At 46.3% G+C, this 19985-nt stretch overlaps 1 protein-coding gene across 1 annotated transcript in view; it reads left to right on the forward strand.

Moving 5' to 3' along the window:
• The window catches only part of SNED1 (sushi, nidogen and EGF like domains 1), a 2960801-nt gene that overhangs the window by 351852 nt on the left and 2588964 nt on the right, over positions 1–19985 (forward strand). The gene's annotated exons all lie outside the window — the stretch shown is intronic.

Genomic DNA, 19985 nt, shown 5'->3' on the forward strand with positions numbered 1-19985 from the left:
AGGTGTAAATGCTTCACATCAAATTTAATCATATCTCTTTGAATCTAGTTATGACCTCTGCCAATATCCTGGTCTGTAAATTCAATACATCTTGCCTGAAAGAAATTGTTCTCTGTGAAAATAAAAGCCTTCACCCTTTTTTAGGTCTCGCCTACGCAGCGCGCATGCGCTGCATAGGAGGGGACCTCGTGAAATCGATTAGCTTGTTAGCTCAAAAAAATTGCACGCTTTTCATTGCTTTCAATGGCAACGTGTGCACGTTTGGCGATTCCCTTGCGGGAGCGAGCAGCGCCATCTGTTAACAATTATTGTGCTCGCTCTCGCAAGGTAAACGCTGCTCGTCCCTGCCCTCGGCCGCACTCCCCCCACCCCTCCTACTTGTTTACCAAGCATCAGTTAACCCGCGGGCTACGCAGAGAGTGAGACGCATTTGTACTTGTTTTTTCTACCAATACATTTATCCTAGACATGTTTCCACTTTCGTCACACCTCCACGAACACAAGTAGACAAGTACGGCAAGCACCAGGAGCCACAGCGTAAAAACCTGTTCGCCTATTACTGTGCCACCCGCCCAATAGTTCTAGATTCCAACCTGCCAATCTAAATAACTGAGCAGTGCACTTTTCTAATCGGTGCTCGCTACGACTCACAAGCCCAAACGCTCCCTAAATGGCTCGTATCTGTGCGACTGCAGCGTTCAGTACTTAAATAAACTGTGGCATCTTGGTGTTTTCTGCCGTACAAAACTCAGTAAAAAGTTGAAAGTTAATGGGATCTTACCATGAGGACGTACGTGCAGTCCTCGAGGAGCCCCCGGAGCCGCAGAAGCTCTGGTGACGATTGGTGCTGTTGGTGAGGTGCGTTTGTGCTCAGGGCAACAAACGACTAATCCCAGGCTGCCCGCACCTCCCAGGCTCCTCCTGAAGCTTACCCTTAAGTCTATAAATACTCTCTGCCAGTGGCACCAAACTGTCCAGCCAAGCACAGTGCAGCCGCACCGACAGGGCGCTGGAGTATGCCCGGCTGTACTCCTCCTCGCGCTGGACTCAGGGCTTGATGAGGCTTCCCACGGCGAGGCAGGGGTTAACGAGGTGCGTCTGTTGTGTGGGTGTGTCAGCAAAAAATTTGAGTCTGCTGTAAGTAAAGTGCAGGAAGAAGGAGGGGGGAGGAATAGAGAATCAATGAGCTCCTGTCAGAACCTGGTCCAGATGCCCACTGGGTGTATTCAAGTACCATGCTTGCTGGGGTGGGGGGCTCTGCGCCTTTCTGGGGGTGCAGCTCGCAGTCTCACTTCCAAACCCAACTATTCAATACATTTGCTTTTTACTGGACTCTCACAGGTACCTTTGTCATCTCATTAGAAACTACTCGAGAGTGGACACAGTAGCAATGTAAATGACGGAAAGAGGCGCTGTGCTCCCAGGCGTGCCTGGTCATGTGTGTTTAACCCGAGAAAGAGGATGCAGTGTATTCGACCCAAGAGTATTTGAACGCTTTACACAAGTACCACTTCAACTCATATTATATTAGGCATGGGAAAATTAAGTGATTTGCCCAGAATCAAAGGGTGCTGAGATGACGCTGGGACTCAATCCTGGTTCTCCCAGTTCCAGAGTTCACAACTCTGGCCATTAAAGCCATATTCTCCCACAACTACTTACACAAACTTTTGGAGTTCATGAGAAGGGCAACAGGTTCGGACAACAACGACTATACACTATGAAGTGGAAGTACACAACTTATTTTATTTATTTGAGAATACATACATACTTTGTGTAACAGACGGCTCCTTTAACAAACATTGGCATAGCCAATAGGTCTTGCTTTTGGGATCTTATAAGTATTTAGTTATGCAGCACAAAATCCTTGGTGCATCAACATCAACTGTTGCATGACTAAACACTTATAAGGTCCCAAAGGCGAGACCTATTGGCTATGCCAATGCTTGTTGTATTTGGTTGTTAAACCGGTATCAATGAGCTGAGCTGTTTGCTAAGACAGTATTATCATGTGTAAAAGTAATATAACAATTAAGTAATTATAAAAAAAAATTGCTGTATTATATGTCTTTTCGTGACGCAAAATGTGGTCTACCCTGCCGCATATTTTGGTGATCTCCTGCCGCATAATTCCAGTGGCCCTGATTATAGGGGGTTTGGAACTCCGTGATGCAAAGGCACTTGGTGCTGTTATCGCGTGAGCTTTGGCACAAAAATACCTTTGTTCATGAGTTAATTGTGGATCACGGTTACAGTTTACAGCTCCTAGAAGGCACTGAATTCTCAAATGAATTCCCAAGAGAGGAGATGAAGTGTTCTTGAAACTCCAATTAACTAAGTAAATAGTTACTGCATTGGTTTGACTTCAGGGCATTTTGCTAACAATCAACCCCCGGGCAGCTAGGATCTAAGCACTACACTACAGGGCATTCCATGCTGCAGTGAGTAACTGAGGATAACACCAAGACGTGGAAAAGTCAACATTTACAGAAAAAAACACAATTTAAAAAGCTGAGCCAAGCTCACAGAAATGCTGCCATGGCTCCGCTGACAGCACCCTCCGACAGCGCTCGGGTCAAGCTCCCGCAGCAGAGTGAGTCGGCTGTGGCGTAAATAATGCGTCACGGGGCTCCTCTCCTGAGCTCCTGCCTTTTCAGGTGCAGTCTGTGTGACCCCGTGGGGAGGGCACGGGGAGGTGGGTAGATGTCAGGCCCTCGAGTCTTGTGCCGTACTGTGGGAATTGGAGCCTGTGCTGCTGTGCTCGTCCACAGCCAGCCCTCTGCGGCATGCACAGGCCCGGTCTCTGGAGGAGCACTGTGCTATGTATGCTGAGAGACGGCACAGAGGGAGTGCTGTGCTGTGTATACTTAGAGACCGCACAAAGTATGAAGGGCCAGGTTCTGAGGGAGTGCTGTGGCCAGAGACTGCTGTGTGCGCGCTGAATCAGAGCTGATCAGAAGTACTCACTCAGTCTCAGTGAATCCTGTCTCTGGGAAACAGCTGCACGTCACTCTCAAGCTGCGGGCTGGACAGTATCTCTCCTGACTGCACGAGGGCGGGACTGCACTCACAGACTCCATCTTGCACAGGACTAGGCTCTAGGGGTGAGCACAGCGTTGTACGCACAGTCTGTGAGCGAAGGGCTGGTCTATGAAGAAAACCTGCAGTTCACTCAGTGGCGGCGGTGTGCGCAGAACTGTCTCTGTGGGAGAGCTGCGTTGTATCCCAGGCTGAAGCGTGCACCGGACCTCTCCTTCTCCAGACGTGTGCAGCAGACAGCAGTGCGCACGGGACATGTCCGAGGGGAGGGCTGTGCAGCAGACAGCAGTGCTCACGGGCCAGCTAAGCAGCAGGCAGCAGCGTGCACGGGAGCTGTATGGCAGGCAGTAGAGTGCACGGGACCTGTTTTGGTGGCTATTGGAGCTAGTTGGACAGAGTCTAATCAACATAAGACGCCGCTTCACCAGCCCACGGGGCACGACCGGACACAGGACTTTTATGTTCACTTCGAATAAGGGGCGAGAGAGAGATGTACGACGGTTAGTAGTTAGAAGGAGCAAAGAAGGAAAGTCAAAGGGGCGAGGAGGAGAGAAAATAAAGAATACAGTGAAAAAAGGGAGGGGGGGGGTGTAAGCAGATGCAGCGTCGCGCACGCGGCACCAAAATTGAAAGCAGATGCAGCGTCCGGCGCGCCTGGCGCCAAAAGTGAAAGCAGAGGCGGACCGAGGCGCGCGCTTGTGCGCTTAATTGCAAGCTGGTGGCCGCTTAACCGCTTTTGTAACACTTCTAAAAGCCGCCTTACTAAATGTCTCGCCAGAGTGGCGCATGCGCTGGCTCAGGCGAGACCTAAAAAGCAGTCACGTTAACATCAAAGCACCGTCAGAAACATGAAGTGGCAGTTTTCTCACTGGCTGCCCCTTCCACGAGTTTTCCATTGGTTTGGCGCTCCATTTAAAAATGTGTTGGAAATATACCAAACCCACCTCGTGCAGCAGATGTAAGCTGACAACAAAGTCGGTGTTCAGCATTCCCAATAGAAATCCTGCACTCCACCCACACCTGAAGGCGGGCACGCAGCTGAGAATGACTACGGGGAGCAGGCTCGGCAAGAAAAGGCGGCAAAGGCAGAGAGAGCACCATATTCCCATCCCCCAGTGACAGCATGCAAGCACATTCCTCCGCCCTGTGACAGGTTTTGAGAACCTGAAGTGAGGCATCAACTTTAATTAAATAGCAACAGAACGCCACTTCTTCGTTCTTGTAGTAGTAACCGAATGTCTAATAAAAGAGAGAGGGACCCACTTCCAAAGGGATGGGGTTCCAACTATTGACAATGTCAAAACAGAGATTCCCTTTGGACAAGTTAATCACAGCAACAAATGACAAAACATGCAGCAACAATATAAGCAAACTCAGAGCAATGCACTAGTAAACCAGTTTCTGAAACAACAAATAGATTCCAAATGTACAGTTTTATTAAATTAAAAAATGAAGTTAAAATCCAAGTTTAAAAAGATATCAATCAAGGGAAAACAGACAATATATCAAAACACAAATCTTCTAAAGTTCATCACATAGATTCCTAAAGCTCTACCCAGGGAGATACTCTAAAGGGTGTTATTCAGCATCAATCAGAATAATCCTTTGATTCTACAGTTGATTCTCTCCCCCAATCCTCAACGCGTTTCGACGGGCCTAGTGTCATATAGCCGTCTTCTTCAGGAGAAATATTAGCTGTTTTCCTAAATAACTATAATCTCAGTAAAAGTCCTCAGAACACATAAAAAACATGAACATAAGGCTACAATCAATATGCTACCCAGAATTGGTTATCCTAGCTATTGCTCAGTATGCTAAACCACCTACATATTGCACAAAGTAACACACAAAGCTCTCACATATTCAACACTAATTCAACAGGGACAAACATATCTTTGTTAACATTATTGATTTCCTCAATGATGATAGCATTGTAGGCAAAGATAGCATATATAAGCATTAGTTCTCTATACATCAAACTTAGTCGGTTGATGACAACATGATTTCATAGTCAATTTGAACATTAAAACACCTTTTCAAGTTAGTGATTGTGATTTTAATTAGGCTTAAGTTGTTGATATTCAGGGGATCATAATCCCTACTATTCCCACATGCTGTCTTCTATCTGCCTCAAATATCGGCGCCCATACTAACCTTAAAAGAAGGCGTGGTATCCTAAAATGGATGGTTATATCCCAACTTTCACCAGGATGTAGTTCCTGTTGCTAAGCAATTTCGGATAGATAATGTTGAAGACTGAAAAGTCCAGAGAACAAGAAGACTTAAATAAGCTCATATATTTAGTTTATTTATAGTTTTATTTCATTTAGCTGTTGTTGCATATTACTCCTGCTAAAATAGCACGTCTGTATTACACAGTCCGTAAGCTCTCTAAGAGCTAGCTGTATTCCGCCATATGTCGAGAACACTACAAACCCTCTTTGTTAGAAAAAGTAGGGGAAACATACAAAGTACTCACTTCTTATGTATACTCTCTACGGTCATATCAATGGATATTTTGCCAGACCTCTTCGGCGAATGGATATATTAATCTCTTCATACTACTTCCATCCTGTAAAATGGTAGTATGTATGTCACTATATATATTTTTCATTTGGCCCATGGATATCAAGATAGTTGTATTAAGTACTATACTCACTAAAAACATAAGAATGTCTTGCTTGCGCGCGGTAACTAGGTTCCGTATTTTTAAAAATATGTCGAGCAAGGACACCACTAGGAAAAAGATACAAGAAGGGATACATTAGAATCCCATATTATCTTTAGCTATCACAGGCATTTAAATAGACAAGAGTTGGCTAGTACTCACATTAGTGGCTTGTTATGCGAGCCAGCTCAATTACCATTGGGGATGCTTTCGTCTTCCCTATCGTTAAAAATGCTGTTTCTGAAAGTATATAGACAGAGTTATTAAATATTAGCATTTAAGGCTTCTAGGCTGGGTGGATAAATCTAAAGGGTGTCAGCAAGTGGCGCCTTCACATACCTTTAAAAACGGACCGAATCGATTCCCGCGTTTGTGCTCCGTGATGTACGATAGACAACGCGACTCTGGAAACGCGTGCTGGTTAAATACCATCATGTTAGCGTTTCAATGCGGAAGTAGCCTGGCTCCCTCGAGGGTCGAGCATGGAGCTAGAGAGCGGACTCCGCTCTACTATGGGCGGGTAGCTAGGTAAGCTCCGCACACCGTTGCTAATGGCAACGCTCGGCAGACATAGTGTATCACGCAGGCAGCGTAAATTGTTAAAACCGGCCCCGTTCCACTATGGGCGGGTAGCTTGGTTAGCTCTGCACACCGTTGCTAATGGCAACGCTCGGCAGACATTGTGTATCACGCAGGCAGCGTGAATTGTTAAAACCGGCCCCATTCCCATGTATATATATTTCAGGGAAGCGAGCAGCTTTGAGATGTCACGTAAAGAAAGGGGGCTTCTAGATGTTTCGTTTAACTGACTAAATTTATAAAAATAGGGCCAGTTAACATACATAATAGCTACGAATGCCACATTAATTATTGCACCCAAAAGTGCATATTATAATTTACATAATTCCCGATAAAGCGTAGCAAGATTTCTAGTAGTCTATTGTTTTACAGTTAATATTTCCAGAATGAGCATTCACCCAATGAGCCTCTCCCATTCCTCACGTGAATTAAGTCCATTTCGTACAGTGTTTAAGTAAGAAATGTACCACTGTTCTCTTTGCTTACGTTTGCTCACAATATTCCCACCTCTTTTTCCTATTTTTACTCTTTCCAAAATAAACCACTTAAAATCACATTCACCATGTTTCCTTTCCAGATAATGTGATACAATAGGGGCAGTTAATTTTTTAGTCCTAATCGCAGATCTGTGTTCCTGTAATCTAATTCTGACTTCTCTCCCAGTCTCTCCTACATAATGCAGCCCACAAGGACATTCTAGTATATAGATTACGTTCTTACTTTTGCAATTATTGTGGGTTTTACATTTTATTGTTTTGTTGTTGCATGTAATTTCTGCGGCTACCATACATTGATCACATATATTGCAGTTGCCACATCTCGAAGTACCCACAACTACGGTATTGTCCAACGTTCTTTGACCTTTTCTTTCCTCATCTTTGTAGGTGTGAACTAATAGATCTCGTAGGTTTTTATTCTTTTTGAAAGCAAAGAGAGGTTTTTCCAATACTGTCTCTTCATCATGATTAAGAATATGCCAATGTTTATTGACTACATTCTTAATCTGGTTGCTGATGTGGGAAAATTTAGTTGCAAAAACTATTCTGTTAGAAGGGCTTTTTTGGATGTTTGGTTTATTGATCAGGGCATCACGGTCATAGAATCTAGCCCTCTTCAGAGAGTTCGATAGAAGTTTTTTGGGATAACCTCGATCCCGAAACTTCTTCTTAAGGACTGCAGCATGTTTGTAGTAATCTTTTATCTCTGAGCAGTTCCTCCTAAGCCGGAGGAATTGGCTAAAGGGGATACTCTCCCTTTGCGACTTGGGGTGGAAGCTAGAGAAATGGAGGAGCGTGTTTTTAGCCATCGGTTTAGTGTATAGTTCAACTGCTAATACGCCCTCCGAACTTTTAATGGAAATATCTAAAAAGTCAACCTTAGTTGTGCTGTATGTAGAGGTAAACCTCAAATTGGGGTCCCCCAGATTTATCCAAAGTAAAAATTCTTCCAAAACGGTGATGGTCCCTTCCCAAATGAAAAAAATGTCGTCGATGTAGCGGTACCAGCCCGCTACATTCTCGAAAAAAGGTGCCATTTCGTTGTAAATGTGCTTTCTCTCAAAGTTGCCAACATAAAGACAGGCCAGACTAGGGGCACATGTGGCCCCCATGCTGGTCCCCTTAAGTTGTTTAAAGTATTCCTCCTTGAAGAGAAAGACATTGTTAGTTAGAATTAATCGGACACAGTCAACAATAAAATCCTTATTAGCCCCTTCCAAGTCCTGGTGAGATAGAAGTTCATCAATCACTTCAATAGTGTCTTGTTGAGGGATATTCGTGTAGAGAGACTCAATGTCTAGCGTAACCAGACATTGAGTCTCCCCGCAGAAAGGTATTCCATCAACAAGTGAAATGATGTGTGCAGAGTCTCTCACATATGAACTTAACCCACACACTAGTGGCCTCAAGAAGTGATCCACATATTTACTAATTGGCTCAAGTAATGAGTAGTTTATACTGCTCACAATTGGCCGCATGGGGGGATCCAATTTATGCTTATGAACCTTTGGTAGGCCATATATGGCTGGAGTTTTGGGCTCAGTGTTGTTTAAAAATCTGAATTCTTCCTCACATATATAACCTTCATCTCTCGCATTGGTAAGTATGTGTAGACATTCTCGAGAGATCTCCCTAAGGCAGTTAGCATTAGTAGAAACATAATGCTCTTTTACTTCAAGCATTGTCCTGATTCTTTTTTCGTAATCTAGGGTATCAAAGATTACAACTCCCCCGCCTTTATCGGCTGGTTTAACCGTTATTGAGTTGTCATTCTTCAACTTATCCAATGCCTCTTTCTCAGCCTTGGAGATGTTAAATGAGGGTATTTTCTTCTCTTTATCTAAGATCTTATTTACTCCGCTTTCTACTGCTATCTCAAAGGCCTCGATATTCCTGCCTACCATGCTAACAGTTGGTGTAAAGGTAGATTTAGGCTTAAATCCTGATAAATTATCAGTGACTCTACTCTCTCTATTCTCAAAAAAGCGCTTTAGTCTTATCTTCCTAAAAAAAGCCTTAAGATCTTTCTCAAATTGGAATCTGTCTATGGAAGTAGTTGGGACAAAGCTGAGGCCTCTGCTAAGGATGTTCAGTTCTATGTTGCTTAGTTCTCTGCTGGATAAGTTGATTACTGGTAGTTGGCTGGTCTCCAGTACTGTTTGCTCCGTGTGCTCATGTACTCCTGCTGTTGAGGTACACAGTTGTATTGGGAATTGCCCCGGTTGAATTGTCCCCGCCCTTGGTTCCCATTGAACTGGCCACGCCCTCGGTTCCCATTGAATCTTTGGGTTCTCCTCGGGCGGGATTCTAAAAAATCTTCCTGTTCACGTACATTTCTACCGGTTTCATTGATGTTACATTCCTCTTCCTCACTACCGGAGCCTGAAGTTTCTGAAAAAGTTACACGTCTATTTCCACCTCTGGAATAGGTTTGTTGGATATATGGTCTATCCCAGTTACCATCATTTTTGGTTTGGTAGTAGTTTTCTCTGAGAAAAGGATATACATTCTCTACAGAGAAACGTTCAATGTCTTTTTTCAGTTTGTTCGTCTTTTTATTCAGCAGATACTCGCTGTACCCCTCAACATCCCTATTTATATCAGCCAATTTCTTTTTGGCTTCTTCTAATGCGGGGCAGCCTTTTAGCTCGCTTTCTAGTTTTTCTATCTCCTCCTGCTCCAGTATAATTAATCCTTGAGCGGTCTCTATGATGAGGAGCATCCAGTCTCTACTACACCTGTTGGAAATCAGTGTCCATGTTTCTAAAAATTTTTTGTTATCTGTGAATAGACCAGGTTCATTGCGGACCTGTAAGCCAATGGGGATAGTGCCTGATTTCACGTACTCGGCTAGGAAATCCGCATGTGCTTCAGTGCGGATAAGTTTCTTCTTGAGGTTTAATAATTTTCCCCAATTTTCCCCCTTGCCTGATATCAAGGTTATTTTATTTCCTCTTTTAGTGTTCATAATCCGGTGTAATTGGTCATCGCTAAACCCAAAGGTCTTAATTTGATCCATCACACAAACAGTTAATACTCTAATAGGGAGTCCTATAGACCAAGGCGCTCTCCAGTCCACTCGGGACTGTACACTGAATCTCTAATAAAAGAGAGAGGGACCCACTTCCAAAGGGATGGGGTACCAACTATTGACAATGTCAAAACAGAGATTCCCTTTGGACAAGTTAATCACAGCAACAAATGACAAAACATGCAGCAACAATATAAGCAAACTCAGAGCAATGCACTAGTAAACCAGTTTCTGAAACAACAAATAGATTCCAAATGTACAGTTTTATTAAATTAAAAAATGAAGTTAAAAACCAAGTTTAAAAAGATATCAATCAAGGGAAAACAGACAATATATCAAAACACAAATCTTCTAAAGTTCATCACATAGATTCCTAAAGCTCTACCCAGGGAGATACTCTAAAGGGTGCTATTCAGCATCAATCAGAATAATCCTTTGATTCTACAGTTGATTCTCTCCCCCAATCCTCAACGCGTTTCGACGGGCCTAGTGTCATATAGCCGTCTTCTTCAGGAGAAATATTAGCTGTTTTCCCAAATAACTATAATCAAAGAAAAGATATCTCAGTAAAAGTCCTCAGAACACATAAAAAACATGAACATAAGGCTACAATCAATATGCTACCCAGAATTGGTTATCCTAGCTATTGCTCAGTATGCTAAACCACCTACATATTGCACAAAATAACACACAAAGCTCTCACATATTCAACACTAATTCAACAGGGACAAACATATCTTTGTTAACATTATTCATTTCCTCAATGATGATAGCATTGTAGGCAAAGATAGCATATATAAGCATTAGTTCTCTATACATCAAACTTAGTCGGTTGATGACAACATGATTTCATAGTCAATTTGAACATTAAAACACCTTTTCAAGTTAGTGATTGTGATTTTAATTAGGCTTAAGTTGTTGATATTCAGGGGATCATAATCCCTACTATTCCCACATGCTGTCTTCTATCTGCCTCAAATATCGGCGCCCATACTAACCTTAAAAGAAGGCGTGGTGTCCTAAAATGGATGGTTATATCCCAACTTTCACCAGGATGTAGTTCCTGTTGCTAAGCAATTTCGGATAGATAATGTTGAAGACTGAAAAGTCCAGAGAACAAGAAGACTTAAATAAGCTCATATATTTAGTTTATTTATAGTTTTATTTCATTTAGCTGTTGTTGCATATTACTCCTGCTAAAATAGCACGTCTGTATTACACAGTCCGTAAGCTCTCTAAGAGCTAGCTGTATTCCGCCATATGTCGAGAACACTACAAACCCTCTTTGTTAGAAAAAGTAGGGGAAACATACAAAGTACTCACTTCTTATGTATACTCTCTACGGTCATATCATTGGATATTTTGCCAGACCTCTTCGGCGAATGGATATATTAATCTCTTCATACTACTTCCATCCTGTAAAATGGTAGTATGTATGTCACTATATATATTTTTCATTTACGATCTGTATGAGCGCCTCCGGGGGGGGGGGGGGTAGTGAGGCTTGCCAAACCATACAATCCCCTAACATCCCCCACAGCTTCAACAAACTCAGACCCTGTTGTAGTTTGGGCTGGGAAGGATGAGTAGATTTTCGCGACTTTTTCCACAAAAAATTCCGCAATACGATTGCAAGAATCCACCAAGCAATCCTCCTGTACCACGGAGGATTTACCTACCGAGATAGATATGTAAATTTTAAACAGTTCCTTCGTGGAGTTCTCCGCTTCCCTAATCCTCACTGCATAGTAGGCTGCTTTTGATTTCCTGATCAGCCCATGGTAAGCCCGCCTCACCAAGTGCTCCTGCCTGGCCTGGCTCAAAAAGGCCACCCTCCACTGCCTCTCAGAGTGCTTGCACTCGGCCTTTGCCAGCAGCAGCTCATTGTTACACCACAGGGCCGTTCTCTGTGTGCGACGACCCGCCTTGGCCAGACAGAGTGGGGCCGTGCAGTCCAGCTCCTCTATAATACGCTTATCCAGGTTCCTGCTAGCTGTTTCAACTTCCAACCCACCCGGCTTCCCTCCTTTGGTAAGTGCCTCATCAAACCTCGCTTGAGAGAATTTTACCCACTTCAGGCTGGGATAATTAAGGGGTGCCTGTTCCAGTATCCTAGCACCCGGAATCTGCACCACAAAAGGCACAAGAAAGTGGTCTGACCAAGGAACCGGGATGGTGGGTTTGGCCTCTACTTCCTCCCAATTGGCAAATATTGGGTCCAGTAAATGGCCCTGCTGGTGAGTGGGGGTCTTCACTCTCTGTTCCAGCTGTAGTGCCTGCAATTGCTGACAGAACCCTGCAGCCCCTCTGTCCAAGGGATCTTCCATGTGCATGTTCAGATCCCCTAGCACAAGGAACTTATCTCTACATAATGAGGCCTCTGTAATTCCCTCTACCAAGCTGTCAGAGAACGTGGAATGGGGACCCGGAGGTCTGTAAATCAGAAAACCCTTCACATTAGTACCACCGTTCACCCTAATAGTAAAGGCACCTGCCTCACTGTCCATAATCATCATGTGCTCCATTTGACAACACAGCGGTTGCTTGAATGCAATGGCTATGCCCCCGCCTCTGCCGATGGGCCTATCTTGCCTGGCCAACAGATACCCTTCTGGTAAAGCCTCAATGATATCTGGATCCGAGTCCGCATCCAGCCATGTTTCTGTAAGAAACAGGAGATCGAATTGTTTTTCTGTAAGCAGGTCGTAAATGTCTAGCCTGTGTTTGCACAGCGATCTAACATTAAGCAGCCCACAGTCTAGACTAGTGTGCTCCTGCTTGTCCTCGCCTCCTCTGCTGCAAACATACTGACAGTGTTTACAACTCACATCCTCCCCCACTTTCATACTATATAAGCACGTGTTCGGGGTTTTGATGCGGCGGCTCAGGAGTTGATCTCTGCTACACAGTGTTGGGACTCCCATCGAACCAGGGGGTAGGGCCTTGGCCCGCGCCCGGCCGCGGACGGGCGCAGACGGGCTCGCCTTTGGCGCACTGCCGGCGCGCCCGCTGCGCACGTCCGCTGCGCTGCCGCGCAGACATCCGCTTTTTAACCCTCCCAGCGCCTATGAACACTCCCCCGCGCACCGGAACTGGCTGGCATTGGACCTTCCACTCCCTCTGCTCGAACGGTGCTAGTCACCGGCGTCAGAACGGGGCGGGAAGGAAGGAAACGAGCCCCGCCCCCCTGTGCCAAATTACTGCCTTCAGGTAGGAGACCTCAGCAGAACAGCGGTGCCACCCGTAAATGTTTCGAATGCCTCCGGGGTAACTGCCAGGAAACCTCTGCAGTCAAACAGTGCACAAATGATCTATAAAATAAACAAAACACGAAGGGAGCCTAATCGCTCTCCTCCCTCTGTCCCCTCGTATTTAAAAGCAGGTTAAAAACACACCACAGGTCGCGCTGGTGCCGTAAAGCAGCTGGGACACTGCCACTGTCCACTCACCACCGCGGGGGCCCGGGATCCTGTGCCTTTTAAACCCCCCCCCCCCCCTCCCTCCCCAGCGCCTATGAACACTAGAGCGCTGCCCGTCCTCCCCCGTGCACCGGAAGTGGCTGGCTCGGACCTTCCACGCCCTCTGCTCGAACGGTGCTAATCACCGGCGTCAGAACGGGGCGGGAAGGAAGGAAACTAGCCCTGCCCCCTGTGCCAAATTACTGCCTTCAGGTAGGAGACCTCAGCAGAACAGCGGTGCCACCCGTAAATGTTTCTAATGCCTCCGGGGTAACTGCCAGGAAACCTCTGCAGTCAAACAGTAAACAAATGATCTATAAAATAAACAAAACACGGAGGGAGCCTAATCGCTCTCCTCCCTCTGTCCCCTCGTATTTAAAAGCAGGTTAAAAACACACCACAGGTCGCGCTGGCACCGAAAAAGCAGCTGGGACACTGCCACTGTCCACTCACCACCCTTACCATGACTGATTCAGCTCAGATGCACCGCACTGTGCTTCGGAGGTTCCAGGGCGCCGTCTACGCAATGGGTGGTGCCCTGTGCTCTCGTCAGAGCAGAGTTCGGTCCTGCGCCGAGCCCAGGCCTGACGCGACCCTCGGAGGCCCCAAGTCAACAGGGGACTCGAGTGGGCCTGAGGGTGGGGCCCAGGGTTCGAGCCCTGGGATCGTGAGCTCCGGGAGCGTGCCACTACCGCCACGAGGGGCGGAGGTTCTCCAGGTGCTGGATCTGTGTATACTGCAGTTGCAGCGCCATCAACACCCTCTAAGCAGAATGCTTCCACCTTCGCAGGCCAAGGAGGGCAGGATCAGATCCCCGACCCTGAATCGATCGTGGTGGGCTGCTGAGGCCTGCTGGAAGCTGCGTGAAGGCCTCAGCTCCTATGATCTGAAAACTTCAGTACTGTGATTACAGTACCCATACACCATGTGCCTCAACGTGGCCTCACTAATTTCAGCTTTTGCTGAATCCTAATCAGCATTAATACCTCCGGCCCTCATTTTAATATGAATAACGCTGCCCTGCCACTCCGACTTGCGATCCCTTCCAGCGCACTACTTGATAGTGTCTGTTCTGCACTTTACCCAGATTGCGCAAACATACCGCAGTACCCTAGTGACCTCTACTTACGGTGCTTCTACTACCGGGCCAGCTCTGACTGATCCTACTGACGCATGCTCATTACCCTGGTAGCCATCTCCCTACGGTAGCTGCTAACAATGGTTTATTCGGACCCAAAGCAATGTCAGCTATGTTTTGATGGGGGCAAGACCCCCAAAAGGGACGAAGCCGAAAATACCACTTGGGAGGAGGCTAGTTATCTGGACGGCACTGCAGCCATAATGGCCAAACTTAGGGCGGGCTTCAGTGCTATTGACACCCAGTTGGATACATTAACGAGTAGACTAGACGACATCCATGGTCGACTTGAGGCCCAAGATACGCGAATAGGAGATGCAGAGCAGCATATTTTTGATCTGGAGGATGCGCAGCCTACCCTGCAAAGGTGTCTTAAACAAGCCGAATCCTTACTTAAGCACCTAGCCTCAAAAGCCGAAGATTTGGAGGCCCGGTCTTGTCAACGCAATCTTCGGGTTGCGTGAGTCGCAGAATCCACCAACACTAGGTTGTGGCGAAATTTATAGAGACTGTCCTCGTGGACCTGCTTGGAAGAGATGCCTTCGCCACTTTATTTGCAGTGGAGGGTGCCCATCAAACCCTGAGACCTCCACCTTTCCCCGGGGCTGCTCCAAGGATGTTCCTGCCCAAAATTCTCAATTACAGTGACCGTTATATGGCCCTTCGTCTGTTAAGGGAGCGGGCGCACTTACCTAACAGGGGTCCACCATCTCCCTCTTCCCGGACTTTACGCCCTTGGTGCAAGAGGCTAGATGCAAATATGTGAATGTGAAGCGCACCCTCCAGCAGGCAAATTTCAAATATGCAATGTTGTATCCCGCCAGGCTCTGTATCCACTCGGGTGGAAAGGCCCATATTTTTTACTCACCGGATGAGGCAGAGAAATTCTGGAATAAGCATAAATCGTCTATGATGCCGCAGCAGCAGGAGGGCCCCACTGTACCTGATCCCTGATTTCCAGATTTCTTAATGGCTGGTACTTTGGTCTTGCACCACTTTTTGTGCACTACGTACTCTTCTTTGATATGGACTGCTTCCCGTGTACCTATCAGGTTTTGACTTATCGACTTGGGGCCCTTTCTGGGATCTCTGTTAATTGAGCTGATTGACAATGATGCAATTGCTATTCAATCAATCGATAACTTTATTTCGGCCACTGAGGGCCATAAAAGCACATAATAAAATACATACAAACATTACAATACAAGAATAAATAGATTAAGACTATCGAACAACAAACGCATTGTTACTTACTATTAATTTATATTTTTCTAAAACATTTCCTATATTAAAAAGTTATTAAACCATGGGAAATAGTTATCGAACTTCCAAACACCCAATTACAAATGTGCTCTACAGCCCTTCTGTCCCTGAAACAACGCTATCAACCTGGGTTTTTTTTCCCCCGTGAACCTACCCAAGCCACACGTCTGGCAAAGAGGATTTTACCCGAAACCTGGTTTGGAAGGGGCCTATTTTGTCTCAGCCAGTAAATACATTTATTTTTAAGGTCACTGTAGGCTTCCTTTTTTCCTTGTTTCAATTCTGGGACCCCTACTAAGACAACCACATATGGTGTGGACTCTGGGGGGAGATCTAAACGTGGGAGCACATTCGGTTCATCAAGGATATTTACCGTATTTACAGGATTGTAGTTTCTTCCTACACCTCTATCCCCCCCTGCTCCGCTCTTTTGGGTGTTTCCGCACCATTACACGTATCACTACTCCCTAATTGGTTTTGGTTCAGGGGTTGTGGTGCATTTATAGTAGGTAATCATTGTAGCATTACGAGCCTGCGGTGTTACAAAGTTGCAGACTGAATTAGTTGCCCTAGTGGGTCCCTCCATGTTTCTCGACCCACATTCAACCTGTGTACCACCCACGACCTGCACAAGGGAAAACAATGTTTCCAGGTGGGTAAGTCTATCTTCTATGGAGTTCAATCTCTCGTATATGGGTAGACAGGTCTCAGTGAAGATAAGTTCTAGTTTGACCCAGAAGTCTTCTCCTAAATCATTTGGAACCATTTCTCCAGCGCTTGGTGTTATCGTAGGTCTATGCACAGGTGACCGAGATGTCTCCGGGCTAGATATCACCCTTAGTGGTTGGTCTGGCTCCTGGTTCTCATACAATTGGATTTTTGTCTTCTTGTTCTTGGTTGCGGCCCCAACGCACTTTCTTTTAACTGCAGGGTCCGGTGCCAAGTGGATAGCCCCCAGTTTAGCGCTGGAAGCAGACCGGGTTGTCAGTCTGGGTTTTACTACTCCCGGGATCTCATGAATAGTTGAGGGGATGGGTAGACCATTTGCAACAGTGTTCATAATGACAGGGAAACTGGGGACACTGTCAGGTACTGTCAGTGTTTGCGTGCCTTCTCCTTCATGGCTAAGTCGTATGGGCACAATGTCTGTAGTTTGTGAGGGCACTGGTGACCGCGCCAGAGCAAACCCACCCATTGATGACCGTTTATGAAAGACTGGATCCAAAGATAACCTTTTTTCGGTCAATTCAATTTCATGTGTGAGCAATTTAGATGCCCTGGTTAAAAATGGGTCCAGTGTGCCCACAAATGTTCCTCCAGATAGGGATTTCCTCCCCTTTCCCACCTTAACTGTATCCATATCTGCCTATGAGAAAGGTGCCTCAGTACAAATGCTCACAAGAGCAGGAATGCAAACAGGAAGCTTATGAATCTTAGGAGTCAAGCAATAATTCACTGACCTTCTTGGCGTGTTAATGGCGGATTGAAAGGGGGTGGCACCGTCCCGTCCTCAGTCGTGCTCGGACGGGCTCAGACGGGCCCGCCCTTGGCCCGGGCTTTGCCCAGCGGCCGCTCGCATCCCGCTTCGCGTGAGAGCTCAGATAGTTATATACTCCTAATGATGGTGGGAAAGAGGAGGGGCTGTCGGTCCTCTGACGGCCCCTATTGAATTCTGGGGCTTGAAGTCCTGCAGTGCTGCCTGCCCCCGCTGTTTAACCTCCAACAGCGAGGCGTCTTCCTCCTTAGCCGATATAGCGCTTTGTTTTTAGCACCACCAGTGACAAAGGCGTCTCCCTATTTAAAATATCAGGGTCCTGTGCGAAATTGCCACCATTAACGATGCGTCTCCCGCCATTTGCTATTGGTTTGGTGATAATTACTGCTTGTTTCCTAATTATACAAGCTGATGGCTCCACGGAGCGTTGCCAACCCCCACAGGATGATTCCTTGTCTTCCCTTTTCCTTAATTTCATGTTCTTCTTCCTCCTTCCCTTGTGGTTTTTCATGCGTCGGGATTCACTGGGTGCCTTGTTTTTGTGTATCCGATGGGGGTGGGGAGTGGTGGGAGTTCTTTTTTGTTGGGACTATAGTGGTTATGTTGGTTGTTTGAATGGAGCATTTTCCTTGTACACAGTGCCTACTAAGCATGTCGTTGCTCTTTGGTTCATGGTGTTGAGTTTACTGTTGATAAATGACTGCTAACAGCGGTACTGGCTCTGGACTCTCCCTTCGGTGCCTCTCGTGGAATGTTAGAGGATTGGCTAATCCCAAGAAAAGCAGACAAATATTGGCATAGCTGGCTCGACACACTATACAAATTGCCTTCCTACAGGGAACCCATTATGCGCCCCTTCCTAGGTTTGCTTCCACCTGGGGTGGAAACTGCTTTTTCTCATGGTACAGCTCCTGCTCACGGGGAGTGTGCATCTTGGTACATCGTTCCCTCCCCTTTCGATCTGTTGAGGTGGTGGTGATAGACCCCGAGGGTAGATATGTCCTAGTAAAAGGAGTATTGGGGGTGAAACTATATCACTGGTGAATGTGTACCCTCCGAAAACTGACTCCATCGACTTTTTTCCCACACTCTCTGCAAGTATAGACACATTGGGGTCCGATACTATCCTGATTGGGGGGGGGGATTTTAATCTCACGCTTGATCCTGCTACTGAAACCAGTGGTCCTGGACATACTACAAAGCCACACTCCACTCAGGCCTGTTAGACCATGTGCAAGCTTCACTACTGGAAGATCCTTGGTGCGCACACCATCCCACGACCCATACATTTTCCTTTTATTCTGCCCCACACAGGTCTTGGTCCCTTAAAGACCACTGGTACCTTACACCACAGTTGCTATTAGACTTATGTGACATTGAATACCCACCCTGCACGATATCAGATCACTCACCGGTCCTTCTTGTATTACATTTTTCCTCCCTCCCCAGACAGCACCCATTTGGGAGGTTCCCCTCATCTGCCCTCTGAGACCCGGTGTTTCAAAGTGAGGTGGGTGAAGCCATTAGGGAATATTTCAAACTCAATGATGGCACAATAGATTCCCAGCTGGTACTTTAAGATGCTTTCAAGGCTGTGGTGCGTGGGGTCTGTATTTCTAAGCAGGTGGGGGTACTTTGCTCTATCTGAGATGAACTAAGAAAACTAGAACGGAAGCTGAGGTTCCGGACACTATGTCACTTATGTATCCCTCACCGGCCTCTTCCCGTGCCCGCTCCGCCTTGATGGTTGAGTTCAATGATGCAGCTGCAAGGGAAGTCAAATTTCTTGGTAAATATGCCACGGCTAGGGTGTCTGGTGAGGGCGAAAGACCAGGTAGGACACTTGCTCGACTCCTTCGCCCCCAGTACAGATCGACGTATATCACACAGTTAGACTCTGAGGGGGTTGAGTCATTGATTACTAACGCTGACATAACAAAGACTTTATTAACCTACTAAACGCGGCTATACGAAACTCAAATTCCTCCTGTTGGGAAGGCTCTGGGGGACTACTTGCAGGAAATAGCCATGGTCTGGCTTGAAGACGGGCAGCACGAGTTCTTGGTGTCCCCCATTGACTCCGATGAGGTCAGACAGGCAGTAAAAGACCTGGCCAGTAGCCGAGCTCCTCCTCTGACGGTCTTACTGCAGACTTCTACAAAGACTACCAGGATGTACTTGCTCCATGACTGGTTGAAGTGTATGCTGAAGCTTTGGATTGTGGCTCTCTCTCTCCAACCATGCTGGAAGGCATAGTCACTTTACTTCTTAAACCGGGCAAACCACCCACCAAATGCCAGTTGTACAGACCGTTATCACTTTTAAACCACGACTACAAAATTCTCGCTAAGATTTTAGCCACCCGTCTTTCGCTACTAGTTGACACTATACTCTTCCCTTTCCAGGCCGGTTTTATTCCCGGTAGATCCACAACTATTAATCTACGTACTGTGTTCTCGTGATGAACCAGATGGAACTGACAATCCCTGCAGCAGTTGTGCTACTTGATGCCGAGAAGGCATTTGAATAATTGGAATGGTCCTTCTTATATGCATTAATGCAGAAGCTGGGTATACCTATTCGGTTTTTAAACCTGGTTCGCTATTATACTCCACTCTAGTAGCCCGGCTGAGGGTGAATGGCATAATTACAGTGCAATTTCCTTTGTCGCGCTGCACTTTACAGGGGCGCCCACTGTGAGAAAGTGCCATCTTCCTTGCATGGTATGCCCCCACTTTTTGCTGAATTGCTGATGTGCTTTGACTGAGTGTGCCCTGGGCTCCTGCCAATCAGGTGCCCAGGGCCTGTGTTCCTTCC

Source organism: Lissotriton vulgaris, chromosome 11 (assembly GCF_964263255.1).
Source record: "Lissotriton vulgaris chromosome 11, aLisVul1.2, whole genome shotgun sequence".
Taxonomy (NCBI): Eukaryota; Metazoa; Chordata; class Amphibia; order Caudata; family Salamandridae; genus Lissotriton; species Lissotriton vulgaris.